Raw genomic sequence first — 19,442 nt, 5'->3', positions numbered from 1 at the left:
GGTTAATAGCACAGAAAAAGGCCCTTTGGCCCATTAAGTCTGCGCTGGCCAAACAAGTACCTAACTAATCTAATCCCATTTTCCAGCACTAGGCCTTGTATGCCATGGCGTCGCAAGTGCATATCCAAATACTTTTTAAATGCTATGGTAAGTTTGGAGTGAATGCTTTTTTATGGTATATTTGGAGCTGGTCCTGGTCGGCATGGTGTAGCTGGAATGGGTACTGCTGTTTCTCCTATATTTGCTATTGAGGTTAAGGGAATGATTGGTGCTGATGTTTGGTTGATTATGGTTCAGTTAGAAGTGGTTATGGTTCAGGCAGTGGTAGAATGGTTGGAACCGGTACTCGGGGCACAGTAACTCTTTTGAGTACAAACACGTTTCCATCTGTTTTTTCAGATGAAGTTACATTGTTTGCCATTGTGAGATTTGAACTCTTGATCTTGGGGTTACAAACCCAGTACCATAACCACTTGGCTATTTAGGCCAAGCCTCGGGGTACAGTAACTTGCATTTTTTATAGCACCTTTTAAAATAGTAAAACATTCCCAGTGGCTGTAGGAGCTCGTGTTTATGGTATGGGTGATCCCGGTGTTGGGGTATATGATTTGACTGGTAACTGGTGGTACAGATAGTGCTGGCGTTTATATTACGGTTCGTGATGGCATTTATAGCGAGGATGGAGTTTAGGATACAACAAGCACTTGCACTTATACATTGTACTGTTCCAAGGCGCTGTTTGGGAGCTGATGTTTCTGGTACAGGCGGCGTGAGCGTGGATGTTAATGTTTGGGCGAGTGCTGGCGGTGTTTATTATACCGAGTGAGTTGGTGAGGTTTAAGCTTTGGCCACTGCAGGTGTCTCTGGCAGCGCTGGTGTTAATGGGTGTGGGTGGTTTGTTCAGTCCGGCGTGTAAATGTGTGTGTGTGTGTGTGTGTGAGGACTATCTGGTTTCCCTTTCTCTCAGTAATAAGTGGTGTCTGACCCCGGTGTCTCCCTCGTTTCCACCCACAGGGGACCCAGTGGCCGCTCCGCCTCCTCTCTCTCTCCAGTTGCTATAAAGGGAGAGACATTAGAGCCGCTCCCTCCGCTCGCACTTGGGTTAACATGGCGGTGTAGATCATCCCGGAGTCTGGCATTGGGAGTGGGGATCTGCCAAAAGCAGCAATTCTGGAACCCAGTCAGCCACCCTCCGCGACCCGGGGATAAGACACGTTTCTGCAGAAGGACCCCCCTCCCCCCGGCCACTCGGCGCAGGCATCTTATTGGGAGTAACCAGAGCCACTCATCCTGGTAAGTGACCGAGGCCCCGGCAAGCCCGGCACCGGGAAGTTTGTTTAATTAAACTTATTTTTGTTTTCTTTCTCCTCGGGTTCAAACTCCCCCCTGGATTGCAGTCCCTTGATGGCGGCATTCCGGTGCCGGTCGGGCCCGATGTTTCCCCCTGCTCTGCCCCTGCGGTTCACTTCCCGGCACCTTCCTGTGTAAATTCAGGCTCGGCTCTCGAGCTGCGAGGGTTGGCCGAGTCTCCGACGACCTCCTCCTGCAGCTTCCTTTTTTTTTAAGGCACGGGTGTTTGTGTTGGTCTCTCGTGTCGTGCATTTGCCGGCATCTGCAGTAACCACATGGAGAGAAAGATTCACCTGCCAATGTGCGCGGAGCCCGCGCTCTGGAAGACCGAACCTCCGGACACCATTTACAATTCTTAATGGAGCCTCGCGGTGGGGCTGTGTGTGTGTGAGAGAGAGAGCTCGCGGCGGGGCTGTGTGTGTGTGTGTGTGTGAGAGAGCTCGCGGCGGGGCTGTGTGTGTGTGTGTGTGAGAGAGCTCGCGGCGGGGCTGTGTGTGTGTGAGAGCTCGCGGCGGGGCTGTGTGTGTGTGTGAGAGAGCTCGCGGCGGGGCTGTGTGTGTGTGTGTGGGAGAGCTCGCGGCGGGGCTGTGTGTGTGTGTGGGAGAGCTCGCGGCGGGGCTGTGTGTGTGTGTGTGTGTGAGAGAGCTCGCGGCGGGGCTGTGTGTGTGTGTGAGAGAGAGCTCGCGGCGGGGCTGTGTGTGTGTGTGTGTGTGTGAGAGAGCTCGCGGCAGGGCTGTGTGTGTGTGAGAGAGCTCGCGGCGGGGCTGTGTGTGTGTGTGTGAGAGAGCTCGCGGCGGGGCTGTGTGTGTGTGTGAGAGAGCTCGCGGCGGGGCTGTGTGTGTGTGAGAGAGAGCTCGCGGCGGGGCTGTGTGTGTGTGTGTGTGAGAGAGCTCGCGGCGGGGCTGTGTGTGTGTGTGAGAGAGCTCGCGGCGGGGCTGTGTGTGTGTGTGTGAGAGAGCTCGCGGTTGGGCTGTGTGTGTGTGTGAGAGAGCTCGCGGCGGGGCTGTGTGTGTGTGTGTGTGAGAGAGCTCGCGGCGGGGCTGTGTGTGTGTGTGAGAGAGAGCTCGCGGCGGGGCTGTGTGTGTGTGAGAGAGCTCGCGGCGGGGCTGTGTGTGTGTGTGAGAGAGAGCTCGCGGCGGGGCTGTGTGTGTGTGTGAGAGAGAGCTCGCGGCGGGGCTGTGTGTGTGTGTGAGAGAGAGCTCGCGGCGGGGCTGTGTGTGTGTGTGAGAGAGCTCGCGGCGGGGCTGTGTGTGTGTGTGAGAGAGCTCGCGGCGGGCTGTGTGTGTGTGTGAGAGAGCTCGCGGCGGGGCTGTGTGTGTGTGTGAGAGAGCTCGCGGCGGGGCTGTGTGTGTGTGTGAGAGAGCTCGCGGCGGGGCTGTGTGTGTGTGTGAGAGAGCTCGCGGCGGGGCTGTGTGTGTGTGTGTGAGAGAGCTCGCGGCGGGGCTGTGTGTGTGTGTGAGAGAGCTCGCGGCGGGACTGTGTGTGTGTGTGTGAGAGAGCTCGCGGCGGGGTGTGTGTGTGTGTGAGAGAGCTCGCGGCGGGGCTGTGTGTGAGCTCGGTTGTGTGTGAGAGAGCTCGCGGCGGGGCTGTGTGTGTGTGTGTGAGAGAGCTCGCGGCGGGGCTGTGTGTGTGTGTGAGAGAGCTCGCGGCGGGGCTGTGTGTGTGTGTGAGAGAGCTCGCGGCGGGGCTGTGTGTGTGTGTGAGAGAGCTCGCGGCGGGGCTGTGTGTGTGTGTGTGAGAGAGCTCGCGGCGGGGCTGTGTGTGTGTGTGAGAGAGCTCGCGGCGGGGCTGTGTGTGTGTGTGAGAGAGCTCGCGGCGGGGCTGTGTGTGTGTGTGAGAGAGCTCGCGGCAGGGCTGTGTGTGTGTGTGAGAGAGCTCGCGGCAGGGCTGTGTGTGTGTGTGAGAGAGCTCGCGGCAGGGCTGTGTGTGTGTGTGAGAGAGCTCGCGGCAGGGCTGTGTGTGTGTGTGAGAGAGCTCGCGGCAGGGCTGTGTGTGTGTGTGAGAGAGCTCGCGGCAGGGCTGTGTGTGTGTGTGAGAGAGCTCGCGGCAGGGCTGTGTGTGTGTGTGAGAGAGCTCGCGGCAGGGCTGTGTGTGTGTGTGAGAGAGCTCGCGGCAGGGCTGTGTGTGTGTGTGAGAGAGCTCGCGGCAGGGCTGTGTGTGTGTGTGAGAGAGCTCGCGGCAGGGCTGTGTGTGTGTGTGAGAGAGCTCGCGGCAGGGCTGTGTGTGTGTGTGAGAGAGCTCGCGGCAGGGCTGTGTGTGTGTGTGAGAGAGCTCGCGGCAGGGCTGTGTGTGTGTGTGAGAGAGCTCGCGGCAGGGCTGTGTGTGTGTGTGAGAGAGCTCGCGGCAGGGCTGTGTGTGTGTGTGAGAGAGCTCGCGGCAGGGCTGTGTGTGTGTGTGAGAGAGCTCGCGGCAGGGCTGTGTGTGTGTGTGAGAGAGCTCGCGGCAGGGCTGTGTGTGTGTGTGAGAGAGCTCGCGGCAGGGCTGTGTGTGTGTGTGAGAGAGCTCGCGGCAGGGCTGTGTGTGTGTGTGAGAGAGCTCGCGGCAGGGCTGTGTGTGTGTGTGAGAGAGCTCGCGGCAGGGCTGTGTGTGTGTGTGAGAGAGCTCGCGGCAGGGCTGTGTGTGTGTGTGAGAGAGCTCGCGGCAGGGCTGTGTGTGTGTGTGAGAGAGCTCGCGGCAGGGCTGTGTGTGTGTGTGAGAGAGCTCGCGGCAGGGCTGTGTGTGTGTGTGAGAGAGCTCGCGGCAGGGCTGTGTGTGTGTGTGAGAGAGCTCGCGGCAGGGCTGTGTGTGTGTGTGAGAGAGCTCGCGGCAGGGCTGTGTGTGTGTGTGAGAGAGCTCGCGGCAGGGCTGTGTGTGTGTGTGAGAGAGCTCGCGGCAGGGCTGTGTGTGTGTGTGAGAGAGCTCGCGGCAGGGCTGTGTGTGTGTGTGAGAGAGCTCGCGGCAGGGCTGTGTGTGTGTGTGAGAGAGCTCGCGGCAGGGCTGTGTGTGTGTGTGAGAGAGCTCGCGGCAGGGCTGTGTGTGTGTGTGAGAGAGCTCGCGGCAGGGCTGTGTGTGTGTGTGAGAGAGCTCGCGGCAGGGCTGTGTGTGTGTGTGAGAGAGCTCGCGGCAGGGCTGTGTGTGTGTGTGAGAGAGCTCGCGGCAGGGCTGTGTGTGTGTGTGAGAGAGCTCGCGGCAGGGCTGTGTGTGTGTGTGAGAGAGCTCGCGGCAGGGCTGTGTGTGTGTGTGAGAGAGCTCGCGGCAGGGCTGTGTGTGTGTGTGAGAGAGCTCGCGGCAGGGCTGTGTGTGTGTGTGAGAGAGCTCGCGGCAGGGCTGTGTGTGTGTGTGAGAGAGCTCGCGGCAGGGCTGTGTGTGTGTGTGAGAGAGCTCGCGGCAGGGCTGTGTGTGTGTGTGAGAGAGCTCGCGGCAGGGCTGTGTGTGTGTGTGAGAGAGCTCGCGGCAGGGCTGTGTGTGTGTGTGAGAGAGCTCGCGGCAGGGCTGTGTGTGTGTGTGAGAGAGCTCGCGGCAGGGCTGTGTGTGTGTGTGAGAGAGCTCGCGGCAGGGCTGTGTGTGTGTGTGAGAGAGCTCGCGGCAGGGCTGTGTGTGTGTGTGAGAGAGCTCGCGGCAGGGCTGTGTGTGTGTGTGAGAGAGCTCGCGGCAGGGCTGTGTGTGTGTGTGAGAGAGCTCGCGGCAGGGCTGTGTGTGTGTGTGAGAGAGCTCGCGGCAGGGCTGTGTGTGTGTGTGAGAGAGCTCGCGGCAGGGCTGTGTGTGTGTGTGAGAGAGCTCGCGGCAGGGCTGTGTGTGTGTGTGAGAGAGCTCGCGGCAGGGCTGTGTGTGTGTGTGAGAGAGCTCGCGGCAGGGCTGTGTGTGTGTGTGAGAGAGCTCGCGGCAGGGCTGTGTGTGTGTGTGAGAGAGCTCGCGGCAGGGCTGTGTGTGTGTGTGAGAGAGCTCGCGGCAGGGCTGTGTGTGTGTGTGAGAGAGCTCGCGGCAGGGCTGTGTGTGTGTGTGAGAGAGCTCGCGGCAGGGCTGTGTGTGTGTGTGAGAGAGCTCGCGGCAGGGCTGTGTGTGTGTGTGAGAGAGCTCGCGGCAGGGCTGTGTGTGTGTGTGAGAGAGCTCGCGGCAGGGCTGTGTGTGTGTGTGAGAGAGCTCGCGGCAGGGCTGTGTGTGTGTGTGAGAGAGCTCGCGGCAGGGCTGTGTGTGTGTGTGAGAGAGCTCGCGGCAGGGCTGTGTGTGTGTGTGAGAGAGCTCGCGGCAGGGCTGTGTGTGTGTGTGAGAGAGCTCGCGGCAGGGCTGTGTGTGTGTGTGAGAGAGCTCGCGGCAGGGCTGTGTGTGTGTGTGAGAGAGCTCGCGGCAGGGCTGTGTGTGTGTGTGAGAGAGCTCGCGGCAGGGCTGTGTGTGTGTGTGAGAGAGCTCGCGGCAGGGCTGTGTGTGTGTGTGAGAGAGCTCGCGGCAGGGCTGTGTGTGTGTGTGTGAGAGAGCTCGCGGCAGGGCTGTGTGTGTGTGTGAGAGAGCTCGCGGCAGGGCTGTGTGTGTGTGTGAGAGAGCTCGCGGCAGGGCTGTGTGTGTGTGTGAGAGAGCTCGCGGCAGGGCTGTGTGTGTGTGTGAGAGAGCTCGCGGCAGGGCTGTGTGTGTGTGTGTGAGAGAGCTCGCGGCAGGGCTGTGTGTGTGTGTGAGAGAGCTCGCGGCAGGGCTGTGTGTGTGTGTGAGAGAGCTCGCGGCAGGGCTGTGTGTGTGTGTGAGAGAGCTCGCGGCAGGGCTGTGTGTGTGTGTGAGAGAGCTCGCGGCAGGGCTGTGTGTGTGTGTGAGAGAGCTCGCGGCAGGGCTGTGTGTGTGTGTGAGAGAGCTCGCGGCAGGGCTGTGTGTGTGTGTGAGAGAGCTCGCGGCAGGGCTGTGTGTGTGTGTGTGAGAGAGCTCGCGGCAGGGCTGTGTGTGTGTGTGTGTGAGAGAGCTCGCGGCAGGGCTGTGTGTGTGTGTGAGAGAGCTCGCGGCAGGGCTGTGTGTGTTTGTGAGAGAGCTCGCGGCAGGGCTGTGTGTGTGTGTGAGAGAGCTCGCGGCAGGGCTGTGTGTGTGTGTGAGAGAGCTCGCGGCAGGGCTGTGTGTGTGTGTGAGAGAGCTCGCGGCAGGGCTGTGTGTGTGTGTGAGAGAGCTCGCGGCAGGGCTGTGTGTGTGTGTGAGAGAGCTCGCGGCAGGGCTGTGTGTGTGTGTGAGAGAGCTCGCGGCAGGGCTGTGTGTGTGTGTGAGAGCTCGCGGCAGGGCTGTGTGTGTGTGTGAGAGAGCTCGCGGCAGGGCTGTGTGTGTGTGTGAGAGAGCTCGCGGCAGGGCTGTGTGTGTGTGTGAGAGAGCTCGCGGCAGGGCTGTGTGTGTGTGTGAGAGAGCTCGCGGCAGGGCTGTGTGTGTGTGTGTGTGAGAGCTCGCGGCAGGGCTGTGTGTGTGTGTGTGAGAGCTCGCGGCAGGGCTGTGTGTGTGTGTGTGAGAGAGAGCTCGCGGCAGGGCTGTGTGTGTGTGTGTGAGAGAGAGCTCGCGGCAGGGCTGTGTGTGTGTGTGTGTGAGAGAGAGCTCGCGGCAGGGCTGTGTGTGTGTGAGAGAGAGCTCGCGGCAGGGCTGTGTGTGTGTGTGTGTGTGTGTGTGTGAGAGAGCTCGCGGCAGGGCTGTGTGTGTGTGTGTGTGTGAGAGAGAGCTCGCGGCAGGGCTGTGTGTGTGTGTGTGTGAGAGAGAGCTCGCGGCAGGGCTGTGTGTGTGTATGTCTGTGAGAGAGCTCGCGGCAGGGCTGTGTGTGTGTGTGTGTGTGTGAGAGAGCTCGCGGCAGGGCTGTGTGTGTGTGCGTATGAGAGAGCTCGCGGCAGGGCTGTGTGTGTGTATGTGTGTGAGAGAGCTCGCGGCAGGGCTGTGTGTGTGTGTGTGAGAGAGAGCTCGCGGCAGGGCTGTGTGTGTGTGTGTGTGAGAGAGAGCTCGCGGCAGGGCTGTGTGTGTGTGTGTGTGAGAGAGAGCTCGCGGCAGGGCTGTGTGTGTGTGAGAGAGAGCTCGCGGTAGGGCTGTGTGTGTGTGTGTGTGTGTGTGTGTGAGAGAGCTCGCGGCAGGGCTGTGTGTGTGTATGTCTGTGAGAGAGCTCGCGGCAGGGCTGTGTGTGTGTGTGTGTGAGAGAGCTCGCGGCAGGGCTGTGTGTGTGTGCATATGAGGGAGAGCTCGCGGCGGGGCTGTGTGTGTGTGTGCGTGTGAGGGAGGGCTCGCGGTGGAGATGTGTCTGTGTGTGTCGTTGTGTGCGAAAGAGAGAGAGCTTGCGGCAGGGCTGCGTGTGCGAGAGAGAGAGAGCTGCCGGCGGGGCTGCGAGTGAGAGAGAAAGAGAGAGGGAGCTGGCGGCAGGGCTGCGTGTGAGAGAGAAAGAGAGCTGGCGGCGGGGCTGCGTGTGAGAGAGAGAGCTGGCGGCGGGGCTGTGTGCGAGAGAGAGAGCTGGCGGCGGGGCTGCGTGCGAGAGAGAGAGCTGGCGGCGGGGCTGCGTGCGAGAGAGAGAGCTGGCGGCGGGGCTGCGTGCGAGAGAGAGAGCTGGCGGCGGGGCTGCGTGCGAGAGAGAGAGCTGGCGGCGGGGCTGCGTGCGAGAGAGAGAGCTGGCGGCGGGGCTGCGTGCGAGAGAGAGAGCTGGCGGCGGGGCTGCGTGCGAGAGAGAGCTGGCGGCGGGGCTGCGTGCGAGAGAGAGAGCTGGCGGCGGGGCTGCGTGCGAGAGAGAGCGAGCTGGCGGCGGGGCTGCGTGCGAGAGAGAGCGAGCTGGCGGCGGGGCTGCGTGCGAGAGAGAGCGAGCTGGCGGCGGGGCTGCGTGCGAGAGAGAGCGAGCTGGCGGCGGGGCTGCGTGCGAGAGAGAGCGAGCTGGCGGCGGGGCTGCGTGCGAGAGAGAGCGAGCTGGCGGCGGGGCTGCGTGCGAGAGAGAGCGAGCTGGCGGCGGGGCTGCGTGCGAGAGAGAGCGAGCTGGCGGCGGGGCTGCGTGCGAGAGAGAGCGAGCTGGCGGCGGGGCTGCGTGCGAGAGAGAGCGAGCTGGCGGCGGGGCTGCGTGCGAGAGAGAGCGAGCTGGCGGCGGGGCTGCGTGCGAGAGAGAGCGAGCTGGCGGCGGGGCTGCGTGCGAGAGAGAGCGAGCTGGCGGCGGGGCTGCGTGCGAGAGAGAGCGAGCTGGCGGCGGGGCTGCGTGCGAGAGAGAGCGAGCTGGCGGCGGGGCTGCGTGCGAGAGAGAGCGAGCTGGCGGCGGGGCTGCGTGCGAGAGAGAGCGAGCTGGCGGCGGGGCTGCGTGCGAGAGAGAGCGAGCTGGCGGCGGGGCTGCGTGCGAGAGAGAGCGAGCTGGCGGCGGGGCTGCGTGCGAGAGAGAGCGAGCTGGCGGCGGGGCTGCGTGCGAGAGAGAGCGAGCTGGCGGCGGGGCTGCGTGCGAGAGAGAGCGAGCTGGCGGCGGGGCTGCGTGCGAGAGAGAGCGAGCTGGCGGCGGGGCTGCGCGCGAGAGAGAGCGAGCTGGCGGCGGGGCTGCGCGCGAGAGAGAGCGAGCTGGCGGCGGGGCTGCGCGCGAGAGAGAGCGAGCTGGCGGCGGGGCTGCGCGCGAGAGAGAGCGAGCTGGCGGCGGGGCTGCGCGCGAGAGAGAGCGAGCTGGCGGCGGGGCTGCGCGCGAGAGAGAGCGAGCTGGCGGCGGGGCTGCGCGTGTGTGTGTGTATGAGCTGGCGGCGGGGCTGCGCGTGTGTGTGTGTATGAGCTGGCGGCGGGGCTGCGCGTGTGTGTGTGTATGAGCTGGCGGCGGGGCTGCGCGTGTGTGCGTGTGCTGGCGGCGGGGCTGTGTGCTGGCGGCAGGGCTGCGTGTGTGTTTGACACATTCTTTCATTCACAACAACCAGGGACCACCTGTACCCCTCTTCATCCCCCGCCCCAGCCCCTTACCCCAAGCCCAATCCCCAGTGAGAGCCATTACCTGATAAGTGAGTCAGGCTTGTACTTTCCTTAGGCTGTAAGGCACAATGAAACAGTGGACCTGGTTGTTGCAGCACTGTAGGTCCTGGGGCCTTCTAAACCCAAGCAGAGTTGGAGTCCGGTCGTGGGACAGACACGGGGCCCAGTATAATGTCAGGGTCACTCTCAATCCTGTGCCACTCTTAAGCTATCCTGTATTGTGCTGTTAAGTGTAACATTCTCGAGAAATTTCTCCCCAATTTGGTAGATGAAAATTTGCTAAAATGATGAATGTTGAAGCAATTGGATCGTTCAGTGTTCTTGAAAATAACCTGGTACCTGTTTGCTGGGAACCTGCTATGATTTATTTGGTGGTATTAACCAACCTTCTTTACCCATCGGGTACACCGAAGATGTCACCAATGAGAACTCAACCCAAATTTGTGTAGTCTCCAATAAAAGCAAAATACTGCGGATGTTTCAAATCTGAAACAAAAACAGAAAGTGCTGCAAATACTCTGGTCTGGCAGCAGCTGTGGAGAGGTAAACACAGTTAACGTTTCCAGTCGAATATGGCTGTTCAGAACTGTTTAGTTCTGAACAAGTCATATTGGACTTAACATTAAATCTTGTTCTCCACAGATGCTGCCAGACCTGAGTATTTCCAACACTTTCTGTTTTTATAAATAGTCTGTAGTTCTCTGAACTGAGTGTAATGTGGAGTTGTTTTACATACTACTGTGCAGTTCTGTAACTTTACTTGTAAAGTTCCATCCAGTTGATCTCTAAAGATTGGATTAGTTGTCTGGCTCTCGTACTGTGATTAAGCGCTTCTTTGAATACATCCCACTGGTACGTTAGCCTATTTTGCTATGGTCAATTCAGCTTTCATCCTTCCAAGTTTGCTGTACTCAAATTAAAAACTTGCATTTGCGATTCACCCTTCTCATTCTCATATCGCATGCAGTCAATTTATGATCACTATTTGCAGGATGCCCTTTTACCAACAGATTAACTAATTCTGGTTTTCTACTCATCACCTAAATTTGGTATAGCTTGTTCCTTTGTCAGCTCTAAGGCATATTGTTACAGAATACTGTCTTGAATACATTCTTAAAATGCATTCCCTTTACTATTTGAGCTTTAATTAATTTCTCCCATTATAACAATTTTCTTGTTACACAAGCTTTTTGTTATCTGTGCTAATATTTCCTTATGTGACTTATGCCAAATTTTTATTTGACAATCCTGTGAAGGACCATGGGATGTTTTACTGTGTTAAATAAATGAAATGTGGATGTTGAATGTATGGATTTGTCTGTACATGCATCACTGATCTGTTTCTACACCTCACAGTTAGATCACATCAAGTCTGTGGACAGCTATCGAGTCTTGCACCCATTCCTGTTTCTTAACTCTAACCACGTGTTTCCACTATCTGATCACCCATACTGTAATTCATCTTTCTACTCCGGTAATTGTGTTTTTTGTTATCATTATTGCTGCTGCTACTTTCCCAATTTTCTGTCCTTTCTAAGAAGTCATGTGACCTGGAATATTTAGCTCCCAGTCACTTGCAGTTTATAGCCAAGTCTCTGGCTGCGTCATACCCTTTAAGCTGTATTTATTAGTCTTTGGTTTATTGTGCTTCATATGAGTTCTGTACATGAAGATAGGTGACTGTCCCCATATGGTTTGCAGGTCTTTATTACCCTGGAGGTTTTATTTCTTTACCTAGAATTTAGTTCCCTGCACAGCCTTGAGCTACTCACTGGTTCCCACATGAACTGTTCACTGCCCACCCAGCACCTCTTGTATTTTCTTCCTGATGTCCTATGTCCTGGCACATGGGGAACAACAAACTACTGGGGACTCTGGATCATATCTGATCAATCCCCTGCAATTATCAGCAAAATACTGCAAATGCTAGAAATTTCAGATGACATCAGAAAATGCCAGAAGTACTTGGGTCTAGCAATATCTGTGGAGAGGGAAGAGTTAACATTTCAGGTCAGTGTATTTCATCAGAGCTGAGAAAAGTTAGAGATGTGATGGATTTTAAGAGGGGAACATGAAAGAGCAAAGCCTGTGCTGGCAGACGGTGCAGGGAGAGCAAAAGGAAGTTCTGTGATGGGGTTGGAAGATAGGATGTCTGCATCACTGGACCCTAAATGGATATTTGTAAGACAAATCCAGTACCACAGGTTCCTTGTCAAACCTCGCTTGTTTCGTCCTGCTGATATCACCCAGTCTCCCTTACTAACATCTGCACACCCTTACCAACACTCTTCCACCCGAATGTTGCGGAGTGATGTCTGGTTGATTCTTTTGGCTGTGTAACTTTCTGTTGGCATACAGCAATTGTACACAGTTCATATATAGATTCGCTCTGCATGGTACTTGAGTCCAGGCAGGGCCACATCATTCATAGCCCACACATCACTCCATACTCTAATCTTGCTGATTTTTTAAATATATATTTACACCCAAAAGATATTTTAAGCTATTAAGTTAGTTCTATTTATTTTAATTTATTATTTTCACATTTTAACTTCTATCCTAACCCCCTCAGCATTATTGTATAGAAAAAGTTCAATTTCTGAAATAAATACTTGGCTCTTTCTTGCTACTATGTGTCTCACTAATAAATTGTTTTGAGTGGAAGGAGAGAATACAAAATTATCCAATAACAATTGTTGGAACTTGTACCATGAAAGAGAGGGGGACTGACTAACCTAACTCTCCTAAATGACAGTATATGCAAACAACAGGGGAAAGCTTCTGAATGCTCACTAAACTGTTTACCCATCATTGCTGTGCTTGTATTGGCTCCCATTCCACAAATGCCTCCGTTTTAAACATTCTCATCCTCGTGTTCTCGTGGCTCATCACATCCAAACTTGGTTTTTGTCCCTTGCCCAGATGGTTTGGGATGGAGATGTGATAGACAAAGCCTGGTCGTGATGCTTCAGCCTTCATGAAGTAAGGTGCATGTTTGATGGGTCTTTTCCAGCCCATCAGTTCTGTATGTTCAGATCTCTTTAACCTCCTCCAGCCCTACAACCCTGTTCCACCTCCTCCAGCTCTCTTGTACATCCTCCACTTTTTTGATGCTACCATTTATGACCATGCCTTCAGCCATCTAAGCCCTAAGCTCCAAAATTGCCCCCCTAAACCCCTCTACCTCTCTCTCCACCCTTTTGTTTGTTAAAACTTGATTAAACTTGCTTTTTTGACCTAGTTTTTGGTCTTCTATCCCAATGTCGTCTACTTGCTAATTTTTGTTTGCATACACTCTTGTGATGCACTTGAAGCCATTTTACAATATTAAGGATGCTATATAAATGCAAGTTGTTGGTATCTGCACTTGTATGCCACTGATGTGACTTCAACTAGCTCATTGATCCACTTTTTAAGCTAACACTTTAAATGTTGAAAGGTCACTGACCTGAAACATTAACTTTCTCTATTCACAGATACTGCCTGACATGCTGCATATGTCCAGTGTTTTTTGTTTATAATTCAGATTTAAAGTATTTTGCTTTTATATTAAAAATGTACACAGTGTCTGGAAAGTATTTTTTAAAAAGCGTAAAAATCAGTTCTGTTTATCACTTGCAGCTGATGTGAAGCTGGAGCAGTGAGAATGCCTTGAGGGGGAGGTGTTTTTTGCTACCAAATTTCCAAACTCCTGATTTTTGACAATGGCTGTGCTGTGTATTTTGAAGCATCTTGTTGCATTATTGTAGAGCGTATATAGGTTCTGAAAATAAATATTTATATCCATTGTTGCTCCCAGCTTCGCTCTTTGCTAGCTGAAAGTTCCACTTTAGTGGTTTTGAAGTGAAATTGTAGCTTGCATTATTTAGGGATTGGGTTAAGGAGAGAGAACATTTTAAGTGATGTTTTAACACATGGTGCCTATTACGTGTAAAAGACTGAATTTTGGCATATTGAGTTTATGATGGATTACAGAATGTGAAGAGTGTATTTAATTACTATAGGTACAGTACCAACTAATTGACCTTGAACCTATTCAGTCAAATATTTGATCCCTTAATCTTCGGTATAAATTAGGTTCTTTGTCCAAATGTAAGGCTTTTGAAAAAAACTGTTCAATTCAAAAGTAGTGACTTTGTAAAACATTTGAAACTCTTTCTGCATTTGAACTTCTGGGCACAATTGTAATTCTACATGCAATATGAAAGGGCTCACCAAAACCTGAAAGGAAGCTCAGCATCTGTGGTGATGATGATGATGAACAAAACTGACTGTGGAGCTCATGTGGCTCTGCGGACAGATTTGAAATCTATGCAGGCAAAAACAATATAGTGACGCATGAAAATGCAAGTTTTTTCTTGATAGTAGATTTGCTGGAATATTGCCCAACTCTGGCACTTCTGAATAGGTTATAATGGGGTGCTTGTTTACCTGCTGGTAGTGGTTTGATGTAACTGAGTGACTTGCTAGGCTACTTCAGAGGTCAGTTTAGAGTCAACCATGTTGGTGTGGGTCAGAATCACATGTATACCAGACAGGTAAAGGATGGCAAGTTTCCTCCCCCAAAAATATTAGTAAACCAGATACCAGCATTTCATTTTCAGATAAACAAAAAGTCCAATTTTCAAATTGGCATTGTGGATTAGACCTTTCATTTTCTGCTTTATTATTTTAGGCCTTTGGATTATCAGCCCAGTAACACAGCTGTCACGTTCCTGTACCCTCAATTCATTAAGCAAACCGTCCATTTCTGGGATTTACCGAAGTTTTAAGTGGGTTGAGGATAGTCCGTGTGGAAGGTTTATCACTAAAATACATACAAATCCACTCTTTTTCCTTGATGTCTTGCTTGACTGATCTCAACACAGACGCGACCTTTTGTAACCTGCCTGGCCTGTCTAAGTTGGTAGCTGAACCTCTAAATTGTTAACTTTATTTTTTTATATGCAGTGTTGCAATGCAAAAAAAATTGCTTTGTGGTGCCTACAAATCTGCCTGCTGTAAGCACAAAATGTCTTATAAATTCAGGTGTAGTACAGAGCTGCTTTTGGAAATGATTTTTATAAACCTGCAGTTGTACATTTCTTCTTTTAGGAGATGTGGAGACGGTGGGGGAGGGGGGGTGGTGGGGAGACAGTTGAAGAAACCTGTTGCTGTGGCAGAATGGCCCCCAGCGGAGCGGGTAGAAGCAAAGTGGTGACTAAAAATACTTGAACCATTGACTGCTCCTGCTACTTTTATCCCAGTGGCTCAATTAGGAGTATCCTGTAGCTGGCTTTGTGTTAAATGCAACCATTGGAAGAAAAGTGGATGGCTTTTCAAGAAATTGATTAAAAAGAAAAGGATGGGGAAAGGGCTGACAGTACAAAAAGAGTCAGCTGTTTTATTCTGCCTGATCATGGCTGTCCTATATCTTGGCTCCTTTTGCTCACTTTTGCACCATATTCCTTGATCCCTTTGAAAAGAAAAATCTAACCATTTGATCTTGGAAGTTTCACGACCTAACAGTCACAGTCTTGGGGAAGAGAGCTACTGATTTTCACTACTCCTTGTTTAGAAAAGGTGTTTCCCAATTTTTCACTTCTAAATGGTCTAGTTCTAATTTAAAATTATGCCCCCTTGTTCTGGATTTTCCTTTTATCTGAACGATATTGGATCAAACTGGCTAATTTTAATTCTATTGCTGGTTGTTATATTTCTATATTCTGGCAGAATTTGTCAGTTAACCTGGGTGGTGGGACTAATTTTCTGTTGCTTCAAGGGAAAGTTTAAAAGTTCGCAGATACTTGGCAATATTATGGTAGATTAAGAGCTGGTTACTCAAGTGGAACATGAAGCACAGCAGCCAGAGTTGAAGAATGGAAAACTGAGTGGGTGCTTAGAGTCTGACTAGACCAAAGGAAGCACGAATTCTAGTTGAGGCAGCCTGGAAGAAGGTGAGATCATGGGGAATGATATCGTTAGCTTGGGTGGGGTGCCAGACCCATCAAAAGTAAGTTGTGTTTAGAGTAGAAATATCAATTATAGTGTCACTTTGTGATGTGAATAATGCTACCAGACTTGATAACTCCAAAGGTTGCCAGTTCAAATCCCACCAATTTTTGTGTCCAGCACCACACCAAAACCTAAGCAGCCAAATTTACTCTACTCTAATCCACATTGGTAATGAAAGTGCCACGTAATTTTGTGTGATGATAACAGTTTATGGTGATTATTTTTTTTGCCCTCACAGCACCCTGCAATGAGTGACTGCCACTATGCCCTATTGCTGGTATAGGAAGCAGTGGTGGTGGGGGTGGAGGGGGGGGGGGGGGGTGGGGGGGGGTGGCGTTGGGACAATTGGGTTAATTTTTTTCCAGCCAAAGCTGACATCATGGGTTTCCTTTTTTAAGGTTGTTTTTGGGATATCTTTGCAGTTTCACATGGAAAAGAATTGTGTATGGATTTCAGCACCTGCTGTAGTAAAGTGAGGTTGCATTAGCGATTACTTCGGTGCTGCTTCATGCTCTCGTCGGGACTTGGAAAAATTTATTAATTTTGCTTCCAATCTCCACCCCTCCATCATTTTCACATGGTCCATCTCTGACACTTCTCTTCCTCGACCTCTCTGTCTCAATCTCTGGTGATAGACTGTCCACCAATATCCATTACAAGCCTACTGACTCCCACAGCTACCTTGACTACAGCTCCTCACACCCCGCTTCCTGTAAGGACTCCATCCCATTCTCTCAGTTCCTTCGCCTCCGTCGCATCTGTTCTGATGATGCTACCTTCAAAAACAGTTCCTCTGACATGTCCTCCTTCTTCCTTAACCGAGGTTTTCCACCCATGGTCGTTGACAGGGCTCTCAATCGTGTCCGACCCATCTACCGCGCATCCGCCCTCACGCCTTCTCCTCCCTCCCAGAAACATGATAGGGTCCCCCTTGTCCTCACTTATCACCCCACCAGCCTCTGCATTCAAAGGATCATCCTCCGCCATTTCCGCCAACTCCAGCATGATGCCACCACCAAACACATCTTCCCTTCACCCACCCGGCGGCATTCCGTAGGGATGGTTCCCTCCGGGACACCCTGGTCCTCGATCACCCCCTACTCCTCAACCCCCACCTATGGCACCTCCCCATGCCCACGCAAAAGACGCAACACCTGCCCCTTCACTTCCTCTCTCCTCACCGTCCAAGGGCCCAAACACTCCTTTCAAGTGAAGCAGCATTTCACTTGCATCTCCCCCAACTTAGTCTACTGCATTCGTTGCTCCCAATGCGGTCTCCTCTACATTGGAGAGACCAAACGTAAACTGGGCGACCACTTTGCAGAATACCTGTGGTCTGTCTGCAAGAATGACCCAAACCTCCCTGTCGCTTGCCATTTGAACACTCCACCCTGCTCTCTTGCCCACATGTCTGTCCTTGGCTTGCTGCATTGTTCCAGTGAAGCCCAACGCAAACTGGAGAAACAGCACCTCATTTTCCGACTAGGCACTTTACAGCATTCCGGACTGAATATTGAATTCAACAACTTTAGGTCTTGAACTCCCTCCTCCATCCCCACCCCCTTTCTGTTTCTTCCCCCTTCCTTTTGTTTTTTCCAATAATTTATATAGATTTTTCTTTTCCCACCTATTTCCATTATTTTTAAATCTTTTATGCCCTGCTAGCCTTTCCACTTCACCCCCACGAGAGTTGTACCTTGAGTGCCCTACTATCCATTCTTAATTAGCACATTCATTTAGATAATATCACCACCTTCAATGCCTCTGTGTCCTTTTGTCTGTGACACCTTTTGATTATCTGCTCCTATCACTGCTTGCTTGTCCCTACAACCACACCACTGCCACCACCACCCCCGACTTCTCTCCGCCCCCCCTCTGTCTCTCTCTCTCTCTCCACCCCCCCCACCATAAACCAGCTTATAGTTCACCCCTTTCCTAAGATTCACTCAGTTCTGTTGAAGAATCATGAGAATGCGAAACGTCAACTCTTTTCTTCTCCGCCAATGCTGCCAGACCTGCTGAGTTTTTCCAGGTAATTCTATTTTTGTTTTGGATTTCCAGCATCCGCAGTTTTTTGTTTTAATTGCATTAGTGTTAAACTGGAGAAAGCGACCTATCCTGGCTCCTGCTGAGTGCAAGTTTGAGCAAGAGTTTCTTCTGTACAGTCCTTGGATGATTAAAAGTCCAGATGTACATTAAATGGATTACTGTGGTATAACCTATTGCCTAGAGATTACCTGAAAAAGTGAACTCTAACATCCTGTTCCTTTAATTATACTGGACCACTGTTTCATAGTGCTATGAAAACCAGAGGGTTGGCCTTTGACTATCTCAATTAGATAGCTAATAAATTATGTTTCTAAAGTCAGACTATAGGCTCCTGATTCTCAACTTTTTAAAATCGGTTCTTAGTGTAGGTGTCACTAGTGAGGCCAGCATTTATTACCCTTGAGAAAGTGATGAGTGTCGCTGCCTTGAACTGCTGCAATTTGTGATGCAAGGGAGCTGGTTCCAGAATTTTGATCGTAACTGAAGGAACTGCAATTGCAGCTGGTGATGTTCTCGTGCGCCTGCTGCCCTTGAGCTCCTAAATGGTAGAGGGCATGGGTTTGGAAGGTGCTGTCAAAGGAGCCTTGGTGAGTTGTACTGTAGTGCAGGGCATAAATAAAAATCTATTCCAGGGCTGTTTATCAGATGGCTCTGGGGATGTTCCAGTACTGGGTATGGCACATTTGGGGGAAAATATAATTTTGCTACTTATTTCCTCTCCCTGTCTCATGCTGTCACGGAATCAATCCTGTCCACATTGCAGATTGCATTTGTGTTTGAAATGTCTGATCTTTCACATTACACAGAATACAGGAACTAAAAGTAAGTTCAAAAGCAAGATACTGCCAATGCTAGAATTCTGAAATTGTTTATATTTGATCAGCAGGTCTAGCAATATCTGTGGAGGGAGAAACAGTTAACGTTCCATATCAATATCATCAACCTGAATGTTATCTCTAGTTTTTCTTTCTCAGCAGATGTTGCCAGACCCATCAAAGTAAGTTTGTGTTTAGAGTTGAAATATCAATTATGGTGTCACCAATTATGGTGTCACTTTGTGATGTGAATAATGGTACCGGACTTGATAACTCAAAAGGTCATCAGTTCAAATCCCATCAATTTTTGCGTCAAGCGCCACACAAGAGTCTGCAATTTAAAAAAAAAACAATTCAACTAGTTCATTAATATTCATGATGGAAAGCCTGCTACCCTTACCTAGTCTGGTCTGTATGTATCTCCAATCCTGTAATATATGTAAACTCTTGGTGGCCTTCTAAAGTGGCTTTGCAAGCCACTTGGTTATGATGTTGTTATGACATAGCTGATGGTGAATGCTGAGCTGCTTAAATCCCAAAGGGAAACTTGAAACAACTGCCACAACTGTTTTGCAATTCATATATATTTCGAGATGTGGGCTTTGAATTCAATTGAAAGAAGGCCACTAAGTCTTGTAGGTTTCATACAAAACTAAATTAAACCTTTATTTATAGAAGAAACAATTTTAAGCACATACATAGATCTACATATTACTACTATGATAACTTCTAAATCCCCTAATTAATCCAACCCCCAGTTAAACCTTCATTAAGGCAACAATGAGACACACAGATTTTAAAAGAGCCAGACAAAGTAACGCACAGTATCCTGAACAGTCAAATACAAAATGAGTTTTTCTCTGCTTCGGTTCCTTGCAGGCAGCAGCTTGAGGCTTTTCACACTGGTTAGATTTTAATGCTGCCTTTCCACCCCGCAACCTAATCACCTTTATACAGATTTCCCCTTTGCAAATTCTCATTGTTTCACTCTGTCTTTGGACTTTCCCTCTCTAATAATAAAATTCTATCATCACACCAATTTTACCAGTAATCTTTGGGAAAAATAAACACACAGTTTCTTAACTTATTCTGGCTAGGTGAAACATTTTGCCCCCTCCTTGAATTCAGTCTGGTTTATTTAAAAATGCAAATATTCCCTTCATACATCACATTCTAAAACTTCCCCCATGTTTACCTATATTAACATTTGAAACCTAGCTTATCTTGATACATCAAAGCCTTCAGATCAGCTGCCTCTAATTCAGTTAAGTCCCACACACAGACATAGACACAGACCCCACTATTACTCTACTTCCCAATAATTTTCATAATGTTATTGGAAATTATTAT

At 51.4% G+C, this 19,442-nt stretch overlaps 1 protein-coding gene across 1 annotated transcript in view; it reads left to right on the top strand.

The window, feature by feature from the left end:
* Nucleotides 1-1,039: 1,039 nt before the first annotated feature.
* The window catches only part of slc20a2 (solute carrier family 20 member 2), a 107,757-nt gene continuing 89,354 nt past the window's right edge, over nucleotides 1,040-19,442 (top strand). The window contains exon 1 of the mRNA XM_041186117.1: nucleotides 1,040-1,293. The gene's annotated coding sequence lies outside the window, so the exon portion shown is untranslated. The remainder of the gene's footprint in view (nucleotides 1,294-19,442) is intronic.

This window comes from Carcharodon carcharias, chromosome 4, assembly GCF_017639515.1.
Source record: "Carcharodon carcharias isolate sCarCar2 chromosome 4, sCarCar2.pri, whole genome shotgun sequence".
In the NCBI taxonomy this organism is placed as follows: domain Eukaryota; kingdom Metazoa; phylum Chordata; class Chondrichthyes; order Lamniformes; family Lamnidae; genus Carcharodon; species Carcharodon carcharias.
This window is presented reverse-complemented; position numbering and strand designations above follow the sequence as displayed.